This window comes from Dioscorea cayenensis, chromosome 12 (genome assembly GCF_009730915.1).
Source record: "Dioscorea cayenensis subsp. rotundata cultivar TDr96_F1 chromosome 12, TDr96_F1_v2_PseudoChromosome.rev07_lg8_w22 25.fasta, whole genome shotgun sequence".
Taxonomy (NCBI): domain Eukaryota; kingdom Viridiplantae; phylum Streptophyta; class Magnoliopsida; order Dioscoreales; family Dioscoreaceae; genus Dioscorea; species Dioscorea cayenensis.
This window is the reverse complement of record NC_052482.1, coordinates 16,045,174-16,056,818: the sequence shown is the minus strand read 5'-3', so window position 1 is coordinate 16,056,818 and position 11,645 is coordinate 16,045,174.

Sequence of the window (11,645 nt, the reverse complement as noted above, 5' to 3'; positions counted from 1 at the left end):
GTTTTTTATTTTGTACTTTTCCTTATTATATTATAATAGGTATTAGTATGGTATCCACCCCCATTTTTTTTACCTGACCTAAACCTCATCTCGAAAAATTAAAATTTTTAGAAAACCTAATTTGGACCTGAGCTGACCAGTTTCATTATCCCAATTTGTTCGGTTCAAGTTTTCAGGTTTTCTTCCCACCCCTAATCCATATACTTACTTTATTATTATTATTATTATTATTATTTGAAATTTTTTTATGTATGTAGTAATCAATAGTACGAAGAACTAAAGAAGGGGAACTACGAAAGTTGGGATTTTATAAGAAATGTTCAACTTACAAGTTGAGATTTCAATAAAGTTGATAAATTAATTAATTTAATTTTAATTTAATGTAACATATTTATCTATATAATAGGAAATAAAAAAATTTTGATTAAAATTTTTAAAACAATTTTTCATATAATTATCTCCAAGTATTGCATTGGAGTTACACTAATTTTTATTAAAGATCTAAAACATTTTTTAATAAATACCAAAAATGAAATTTTTAAAACCCAAATATTTGGTCATTATAATATTATATCAATACTGAATTTTTTTAATAAATAAAATTAATCATATGAGTTATTTTTAATATATATAATATATATTTAATTTAAAAATCGGGGAATCCTTCTCCCCGCGGGGATTCCCCAAGGGTATCCCCACAGGGAACGGGGCGGGGAATACATTCCCCGTCCCCGCCCCGCCCCGCAGGTCGGGGGAGGGTTTTCCCCCATTCCTTGCCCCGTGGGGGGTTTATTTCGGGGAATTCCTGCCCCGTTGGGGCGGGTCCCCGCTGGGAATGGGGATTCCCTGCCCCACTTGCATCCCTATATGTATGTTACTTTAATTTAAACTCTTCCCTAGTATCATTTTTAGATTAATATTCCAAAGATTCAAATTTTGTGTATGGAACCTTAAACTACTCTTTTGGCATCCTCCCTCTCACCTACCTAGGCATATCGATATCTGGTAGGAGATCAAATCGCCAGGACTGAGAATCTCTTATTCACAAAATAAACTCTAGCTCCCATTATGGAGGTTGAGGATGCTTTCTTTAGGAGGTAGACTCACCTTAGTAAACTCATTCCTAACTTCCATTCCAATTTATTGGACATCAGTTTACAAGCTTCCAACCCGGGTAACCAAAGCCATTGATCGTATTTGGCGAGATTTCTTGTGGAGAGAACCACACATTGATAAGGCGGGCTGTAAATTGGTTAATTGGAATCATTTTTGCAAACCCCATGACTAGGGATGGAAATAGGTCGGGGCGCAGAGGAGCGGGGCCACCCTGTCCCCGCCCCGCCCATTTTATATGTTGCCCCGCTCCCCGCCAAAGCCCCCTTTTTTATTTTTTTTTTAAGTTTTCAATACCATAATCGCCCTGTGGATATTTACAATCGCCCCGCCCCACGCGGCCCTCCCTGCCTTTACAAGAATTGAGATAAATAAAAAATAAAAATTTCCACTATTTTTAGTTCATTTACATCAATAATTATAAAAGATATGATACCACATTAAATAACAAATGGTACAATTAATATAACAACACACCACGACCATTCACCTCAAATTGTAAGAAAATATTAGAATAATTAAGTCAAATAAAAATATTAAAAGCATAGTCCAAGTCCAACATCCCATTACTTGCTAATAAAAATACGAAAAACATAACCATACCAATGCAACCTTTGTTCAAAGTTCAAAGATACTTATTATAAAATAATATTACATAGTCCAACATTACATTACATGCTAATAAAAGCAATTAAGTCAAATAAAAACATAACATTACTAATCAAAACATGAAGAACATAACCATACAAAAGCAAGTAAGCAACTTGTTTTTAAGTTCACACATATCAACTTTCTTGAGTAATTAAGTTAAATGAAAACATAGTCCAACTTCTATTACTTTTGTAAAGCCCAAGAGTCATCAATGAAGTGAGCGGTAAGGGCCATATATCCTTTCTTTTGGTGATCAGCTATCCACATATCACTTGTAATTATAACTCTACTACCATTCATTTCAATCATTCTCACTGTTTTCAACTTCTCTTCTTTGTACATTTTAAGGATATCATTTCTTATTGTGTTTTGACAAGAAATATTAAACAATGGTTGGAGAAGAGAGGAATATCTTCTAAAGCCATCATGATCAACCATTGATAAAGGGTATTCATGCAAGATTATCATTCAAGCAAGCTCATTTCTTGCCAAAGCTTGGTTAAATGCATAATTGCTAAGTGTTGTCGTTCCATCCACCTTGTTTTTCTTTGATAATAGAAGTTGTTGTTTAAGGTCTTTGTGTTTTCGTTTCGGACATCATCTAAGGTGATCATGCAAATGAGTGGTTCTATTTTTAGACTTCCCACCAAGCACTCTTTTGCAATAATTACATATTGCTTTCCACTCTCCACGAATTTCTTGTTATGTGAAGTGTTCCCACACCGCCGATTTTAATCTTTTTGAATTGTAAGTGGTATCATCATCACAATTCATTGAAAATGTTGGACAAATTGGAGTAGCATTTGAAATTGGAGTTGAGGTAGAAAACCCATGATTTGCATCCACCGATGATGGAGTAGGAGTTGATCTTGCATCCTCATCTTAAAATATAGGTGGTGATGATTCATGTTCATTTTCCATGAGATTGGCCACATGTTGACTATCCATAATAAATTTGATTTAAAAAAAAAAAATACCTGAACAAAAACAAATTAATGTAACAAATTATATTAAATCTTAAAAACAATTGAAAACCAATCAAACTATAATTCAAACTAGAACAAAGAAAATATCATAGCTTAAACAATACAACAAAACCATGTCTGACTTTAAGGAATTAAATTATAATTGTTTATTGAATGCTATGGACATCAAATCAAAGCATCATGAAACATGACCTGTAAATGCATCCACCACCATAATTTTCATCAATAATAATCCTCAGACCTTTATTAATTTCCGGTGTCCACTTGAAACCATTCATAATCTTTTTCTTACTTATGTAAATGCATGTCTTGAAAAACACTCAATTAAATATTAGCTTATTCTTATTTTAAACATAAGGAAAATTTTCATTGGAAGGTCCAGTTATCCATGACTCATCATGACAAATGTGGTGCATGTTTTTGAATTAAAAATCATACTACATTGAAGCAAAATGTGTTGCATGACTAGCTAACTAAATAAATGTCTTTTTCTCCTCTGAGTTCAATTACCTTTAGTTATAAATATTTAGGATGGGATAAAACTCTTATATAATAGTACATGCATGTGAATTTCTTACATTATGTGCATTTTTATGAATGAACAGGTTCTTTGATCATGCTGCAATAATCACCAACAAAGACCAGATCATGGGATCAAATAGGAACAGTGAACACAATCCATGACTCACCATTAAAAAATAAAAGTAAGAGAGGATCCATTGAATGAAAAGCTCACTGATTCTCCACTATAGTTCCAACGGTCGACGGTCAAGAATGAGGAGGAGCTGGTGTTTCCGGCGATGGCGGTGAAGAAGTTGATGGGTTCTGGCGATGAGGTGGTGGAGATGAGGAAGAGGGTGGCAGTCTAGTGAAGAAGTTGATGGGTTCTGGGCCTTCCGGTGATGAGGTGGTGGAGATGATGAAGTGGATGGATGATGGATCTCAGGCTCTCATCTCAGCCGTTAGGGTTGGGTCCGTGACTCAATGGGAGAAGATTAGAAATTTAGAAGAATGAGATTAAAAAATAGAAATTTAGGAAATGCTTTTATAAAACCCCTTGTAATATACACTATTTATTTATAAGTCCAAGTTATAGCAATATTTGCAAATTATATTTTTGAAGTATTGTATTTTTGTAATTAAACCATTAATACATAAGTTTAATTAAAATACATAACTATCATAATTGAGTGAATATAATCTTATTTTCTTTGATTTATAAAGTGAGAAATTTTAAAATTGTATATATATAGGATATATATGCAAATTTTTAGCTAGGGCGGGGCGGGGCAAAGTAAAACTAGACTCGCCCACCCACCCACCCACCTGTGACTTGGGGGGTTTGGGGATTCTCAATATTTGAGAATTTAAATCTACCTTGTTGGGAACTTGCATTACAAGAAAAAATGCTATTTGTGACACATAAATTTGTGATACATAAATGTGTCGCAGATTTGCGACACAAATTGCAACCATTTGTGACAAAAAACCAAAAATGTTGCAGATATAACCAAATTGTGTCACAAAAAAATGACCATCCAAGAATGTCGTAAATTTTGTCGCAAAAGTTTTTGCACCTACTATGTAATGGTTTGTGACACAGACTGCGACACATTATTTGCAACGATTTATTGGCGTCGCAAAATTTGTCGCAAATGTTGGCACCTAACATGTAATTGGTTTGCGACACAAATTGCGACACATTATTTGCAACGATTTGTTGGCGTCGCAAACTGTGTCGCAAAATTTGGACGCACATGAAATTGGTTTGTGACACTGATTGTAACACATTATTTGCAATGATTAATTATCGTCGCTAAATGTGTCGCAAATTTTAATAATAAAAAAAATATATTTCTCCTATCCAAAAAGGTGGGTTTTGGTATGTGGGAAAATGCAAGAGAACTCCTCCATAAAAACCTCATTTTCAGCCCTTAACCTTTATTCTTCTTCACTTCCTTCACAAGTTTTTAAATTTCTTGACAAATTATGCATGATTATTTGGTATTAAAGCCTCCAAAACCTTATTCTTGGTTATTTAAGTTGGTATCTCTCTCTCTCTCTCTCTCTCTCTCTCTCTCTCTCTCTCTCCTCCCCTCTTTCTCTCTTGAATTTTCTTTTAGGGTTTCATTTAGTATATTTAGTAAATTTCTGATGATTTGAGTTATGAGTGTCACATTAATAGACTTATGTTATATATTATTGTTTCAAATTAGTGATGATTATAGTATTACTGTTTTAGTTTGGATCATCTGTTGATTTTACAAGAGTTGGAAAAATGGCCCGAAGTTTGCGATGGTTTTTGGGATATTTTGTGACACGACTGTTTTTGTGTTGCAAAATTTAGCAAAATGTGTCACAATTTTCTGCATATTACCCTACCTAGTCATATTTGAATTAATATTTTATTTCAGGAACAATGTCTTTAACAGAATCAAGGAAATTGATATATAACAAAAATTTGCTCAGTTATGGTGCACTAAATGATGAATTTATTGCGGGTGTAACTGAATTCATTAAGTATGCAAGTGCACAACTTGAGCAAATGGATGGGTCGTTAATAAGGTGCCCATGTAAGAAGTGTGATAATTTGAAATTTTTTAGCCCGGATGAAGTAATGCTTCACATTTGTTGCAAAGGATTCACAACCAATTATTTCAACTGGACATGTCATGGAGAGACAATGTGGCATGAAGAAGAACAATCTGTGGTTAATCAATTGCCACAACAAACTAATTGGTGGGATCAAGGATTTAGAAATTTTGACCACACAGGTTGTAGCTTTGCTGCACATTCAGACTTTGATGATGATGCTGGTAATTATGGTTATGAAAATCCATCTGTAATGCATGATGAAGCTGGCCCAAGTATCCAACAACCACATGAAGAGGCAAAACCATATGTTGATGAGGTAGTTCATAGTTCTCAATGTGATGATACAACAGATTTGTGTGATAGTTTCATTGGTTTGCTAAAAGATGTTGATAAAGCTCTATATGATGGATGTGAAACTTATACGCAATTATCTATGGTTGCTAAAATGCTAAGTTTGACATTTGAATACAACCAATCTGTTAATCACTTTAATGAGAATGTTAAAGTATTTAAAAACTCACTGCCTCGCGAAAACAAATTGCCTGAGGATTTTTATAGTTATAAAAGGTTAATATGTGACTTGGGTCTACCTATGGTAAAAATTGATGCTTGTAGAGACGGATGCATGTTGTTTTGGAAAAGTGATGAACATGAGGAATTCTGTAAGTTTTGTAAGTTGCCAAGGTATAAACAAAGGGAAAGGACACTTAATAACCCTATGCATAAAAGGGTTGCATATGCTATATTGAGGTACTTGCCATCAACTCCAAGGTTGTAGAGGTTATATGCTTCAAAAGTGATGGCGCTGCATATGACATGGCATGCTACTCATGAAACAAATCAAGGGGCCATGTGCCATCCTTCTAATGTAGAGAAATGGAAACATTTTGATAGAACTTATCTCAGTTTTGCTTCAGAACCTCACAACATTCTGTTAGGACTTTGTGCTGATGGGTTTTTCCCTCACAGTCAATATGGGCAAGCTTACTCATGTTGGCCAGTTATTGCTACACCTTACAATATTCCTCCAGGGTTGTGCGTGGAGCGCCCTTATATGTTTTTATCTTTAATTTGTTAGCGGCCTAAAAATCCGAAGAAGAATATAGATGTCTTTTTACAGCCCTTGATTGAGGAGTTGAAGCATTTGTGGGAGATTAGTGTTGAAACTTATGATATCAACTTAGGTAAAAAGTTTAACATGAGAGCTGCACTTTTGTGGGCAATTAATGATTTTCCTGTTTATAGAATGCTTTCTGGATGGAGTACCTCTGGTTTGCTTAGGTGCCCGATATGCATGGAGAAGTCTAAAGCTTTCTATCTACATTATGGTAAAAAAGTTAGCTACTTCGATTGTCACAGGCAATTTTTACTAATGAATCATTCATATAGAAGAAATAAGTCAGCTTTCATTGTAGGTAAAGTAGAGATGAGTCGTCCACCTCCAAGATTGACTGGAGATGAGATTTGCAACCGTGTGTCACAATATAAAACTATCATTGAGGATTCACGAGGTAAGGCCCCTCACTATGGCAACGATCACAAATGGAATAAAAAAAGTATTTTTTTTGGGAATTATCATATTGGAGGACTAACATGATTCGACACAATCTTGATGTCATGCACATTGAAAAAAATGTGTTCGATAATATCATGGACGCAATATTCGATGTACCTGGAAAAACTAAGGATAGTTTGAATGCACGGAAAGATCTTCCTATTCTCTGTGATCGCCCTGAACTTGATGTTTCTATTGACAATACAGTGCCTCGTAAGCCAAAGGCAAAGTATACTTGAGAAAAAATAAAAATGTTAGGATTTGCTATTGGGTGAGGGCTTTAAGGTTTCCGGATTGCTATGCATCAAATCTTGGTAGATGTGTTGAAATCAATGAATGTTGGTTGAAAAATATGAAGAGTCACGATTGTCACATGTTTATGTAGAGGCTTATTCCGATTGCATACAGAGAAATATTACCTGATTTCATATGGTCTACATTAACTGAAGTGACTTTGTCCTTTCAGATCATATGCTCTGCACTGCTTGATTTGAATTGGAGAAAAATGTGGCTATATTATTATGCAACTTGGAAAAAAATTTTCCTCTAGCTTTCTTTGATTCCATGGAACATCTACTTATTCACTTGCCATATGAGGCTATAATTGGAGGCCCTATTCAATATAGATGGATGTATCCTTTTGAAAGGTAATATTTTTCTCATCTCTTTTAGAGTTAATGTATGTGTTTATGTTATCAATTTAATTATTGAAGCTCATAGATTAATTCAAATTATGTATATATATATATATACATATATTAGGTTCCTTCATGGACTAAAGAAAAAAGTGAAGAATAAAGCTCATGTGGAAGGTTCAATATGTGAAGCTTACATTGTTGAAGAGATGTCATTCTTTGCAAAACATTTCTTTGAAAAAGATGTTCCATCTTACAAGAGAATGAGTGTTGGAAGAAATGAAGTCGATAAGAACATTCTACCTTGCTCTATCTTCAACTATCCAATTCGAGGTCAAGGCCGAATGGTAGAAAGATGGCTATCTTAAGAAGATTTACATGCATCACATACATACATATTACAAAATTGTGAAGAAGCTCAACCAATTTACCAGTATGTTTAGTATCATATGTGATTTTGTGAGTTCAAATGAGTATGCATGTTAATTAAATATCATAACTAATACTATTTTTTTTTTTTATTTTGTAGGATGCTTGTCACACACCTTTAACACTTAGATGCCACACTCATTGAAAAAATGGTCGATCTACATTTTGCCAAATGGTTTATTGGTTATGTGAGTTTCTTAGATATCTTTTTCTTATTGAATACTTCCTTATTCAATCACGAAATATATTGATATTCTTAACTTTAACTAATCTTGGTAGTATCACTTTAGGTTCAAAACTCGGATAATCAAATTACTGATCAATTGTTATAAATGGTTATAACTTCCTCATCCTTGCTTGGGGTCCAGTTGGTCAAGTCAAAACTTGGTCAGGTTGCTTTATAAATGGTTATAACTTCCACACCCTTGGACATGGTGAAAATAAGTCAACTATGAACAGTGGTGTATGCGTCCAAAGTTCTAGTGGTGATTTTAATGGCTTATTGGAAGAAATAATTCAACTGAAGTTTCCAAGTAGCACACCAAAATTTGTTGTCCTCTTCAAGTGTCAATGGTTTGATCCAATACATGGAAAGAAGGTTCACCGCAAGTATGGTATGGTCAACATTAATAGAAAGCAGTTTTACACAAAGTATGCCCCCTTTATCTTAGCACAACAAGCGATGAAGTTGAAGTTAGACATGATGTTACTACATTTGATGTTCTTCCATCATTACATGATAATTTGAATAGTATTGATCTCTTTGTTGACCTATCCGATGTTGTGGACCAAATATCTCAAAGTTGTCAGCCAATTCTTACAACTGTGATAGAAGAAGAAGAAAAATGAAACATATGAAGAAGAAGATAAAAACGAAGAAGAAGAAGATGTGGAGGATGAGGAAAATGACAATGAAGATGAATTATTATTTTAGACCCAATGTAAGTTACATTATTTATGAATTTATTTTATAGTTTTGTCTTGTATTAACAAATGCATTATATTTTGTAACTTATTTTGGTGGACTGATTTGTAGTTTGCCAATGTATATTTTTTGCCTAACTTGCATTTAAAATGACTTCTTGTTTTTTCTTTTCTTGCAAGGGTAGATGATGGGTGCATGAACTCTATGATTTCTTGTACATGGCAATGATAATTGTAAGAATTCTATGACAATGCATTGAGGCATGCTCCATGGTATGACCTCGAATCAATGGGTGTACAGGTGGGGCAATGGGAGGGGCAATGGATCCCTTAACTTTGCAGTCAGGAAGCATCTCGTTTGGTTTTAGGGGTGCCAATATTTATTAACATATAATTGCTGATGAAAATGCAATACTCCCATGATTCTTATCACTTGAGTAACTTCAATCGAACTACTAATGACATATCTGCTTGATGAACAAGTCAAAATTGTTGAAAAGGCATGTTTATCTCTACAGGTAACTTTCAGTGACATTTTCTGAACTTCTGCTGTCACTTGTTTTACATATGTTTTTCATTGTGTTTTTAATAGTTGGTCCTTTGGGGTTATGTAATGATCCTAATTGTGTTGTATGTCCTGCTGCTTATAAAACCAAAAGGGCTACCAATTGTCAGGTTCTCGTCCATCTATTGGGAAAGTACCTCTAAATCCCCGGTGAACTACGAGCTCATAATCTCATTCTTCAGCTGCTCATGTGCGTACAGGTTCTCGAGGCTCCTTGCAGTAGGTTGATACACGAGCCTTTATTTCAAAATATGTCTCATCTCCGAACAATGAGGTTCTACATACTGACAGATCCCCGATGGTGTTCAAATGAATCCTGAAGATGGTTCCGACTCAGAAACAGATGAATCCCTTGAGGAGGGTATAGAGGCACATGATGGTGGCACAATGCAGAAAACTTTCATCATCCCGTCAATCCTACAATAAGATCATTTATTTATTATTTTATTATTATATAGGCTTTATTGATATATTTAAACCTTATAACTTTTCTTTTGTTGTAAGAAATCTATGTTTAATATCTTGAAAAGAATTATAAAGAAGTACTACACCGCACCTTGGAACACATGGAAAGAAGTGTCCAATGATTGCTACCTATGTTATTAGCAGCAGTTTCAGGTATATCTCTTTTTAAGTATTTTTTTAATTTATTAACTTCTCATAAGTTTTAATTATCTATTGTAGTCCCATTTTACTTGGCACCCAATGTCTGGGAGCAGTTGCTATTGATTTGGAATGATGCAAAATATAGAAAATACTGTGAGAAGAATAAAAAGAGCCGGCAGTCAAAAACTGAGGGGTCTACAACAATTTATCCTGGTGTTTCCATCTCTATGATTGAACATAGAGATAGACTAATAAGTTTTTCATTTTTTTTTCTATATAGATTTAAAATTGTTCTAGTAGCTAACTATTTACACATGTATATATATATATTAGGAAGCCAAATTGGGCAGCAAGGTATCCATGGTGGAGACTTTTAAAGAAGTTTATCAAAAGGATGATGGGAGTTGGAATGAGCAGGGGGGCCCAATCAGCACATGTATGTGTAAAATTAAATTTTATTCTTAATTACTTAATACTTTGTTTATAATAACATATAAATAATGACTAACTTTATATTATGTAGGAGAAATTTGTCAAAGCTCACCAAGACATATTACCTCGAGAAGGCCAGGGGATACAAATTGATGACAATAAACTATGGTAGGATATATTCGGGGTAGCAAAAAATCGATGTTATGGCATAGGAAACCTCGTTAAGGAGATAGCTTCTGATTATTCTCATTCGCAATCGCAGCGGTCTACTTTGAGAGCTCAACAATCTATTCCTTCTATGCCTCCAGAGGTTATGAGTAAGCTGGAATTTTTAGAGAAAGCATATGAGGAGCAGAAGCAGTAGAACCAGTACATCCTGTCTGTATTAGAATGTCGAGATATTCAGGTAAACTTTGAGACAACTCCTTGTACTTCTCATGCTCCTGCCAGGATTGGAGAGTCTGCTTCCCATGCCCCTCACACTTTAGAGGATGTTGAATAGCCTCAGCCTGTCGATGATATTGCAACAAAATGAATGTGGTGTTTTGGATTATTGCAGTAGATACTTTTATAACTTTCGATTGGTATATTAGATGGTTGGACTATTACATTTTGTATTTGTTTGTTGTACTAGATGTTTGAACTATTATATTTTGTATTGCATTGTTATGCTGAATATTTATAGATCGGAATGTTTATTTTGAAAAATAATATAAAAGGTATTGTTCAAGATTGTAAATTAGGCTTTAAAATAGGTTTGTGAAAATAGGTAAAAAACTATTATAAATAATCATGGTTATAAATTATTAATTTGCGACATAATCTGTAACAATAAAATTGTGTCGCAGAATATCTCACCAAGATGTAACACAATTTGAGACACAATTTGCAACAATCAAAATGTGTCTCAAATTTTGTTGCAAATCATCGCACACATTTGCAACACAATTTATAACACAAAAAGTTTTGCGACAAACAAAATGGGTCACAAAATTTGTTATAAAAAGACTCAATATTTGCAAAACAATTTGTGATGCATAAATTCTTGCGACAATCAAAATAAGTTGCAAAGAATGTTGCAAAAAGTCTCAAATAGTTGCAACATTTATTGTGACACAAATTGTGTTGCAATAAATTATCGCATATCGTTACAA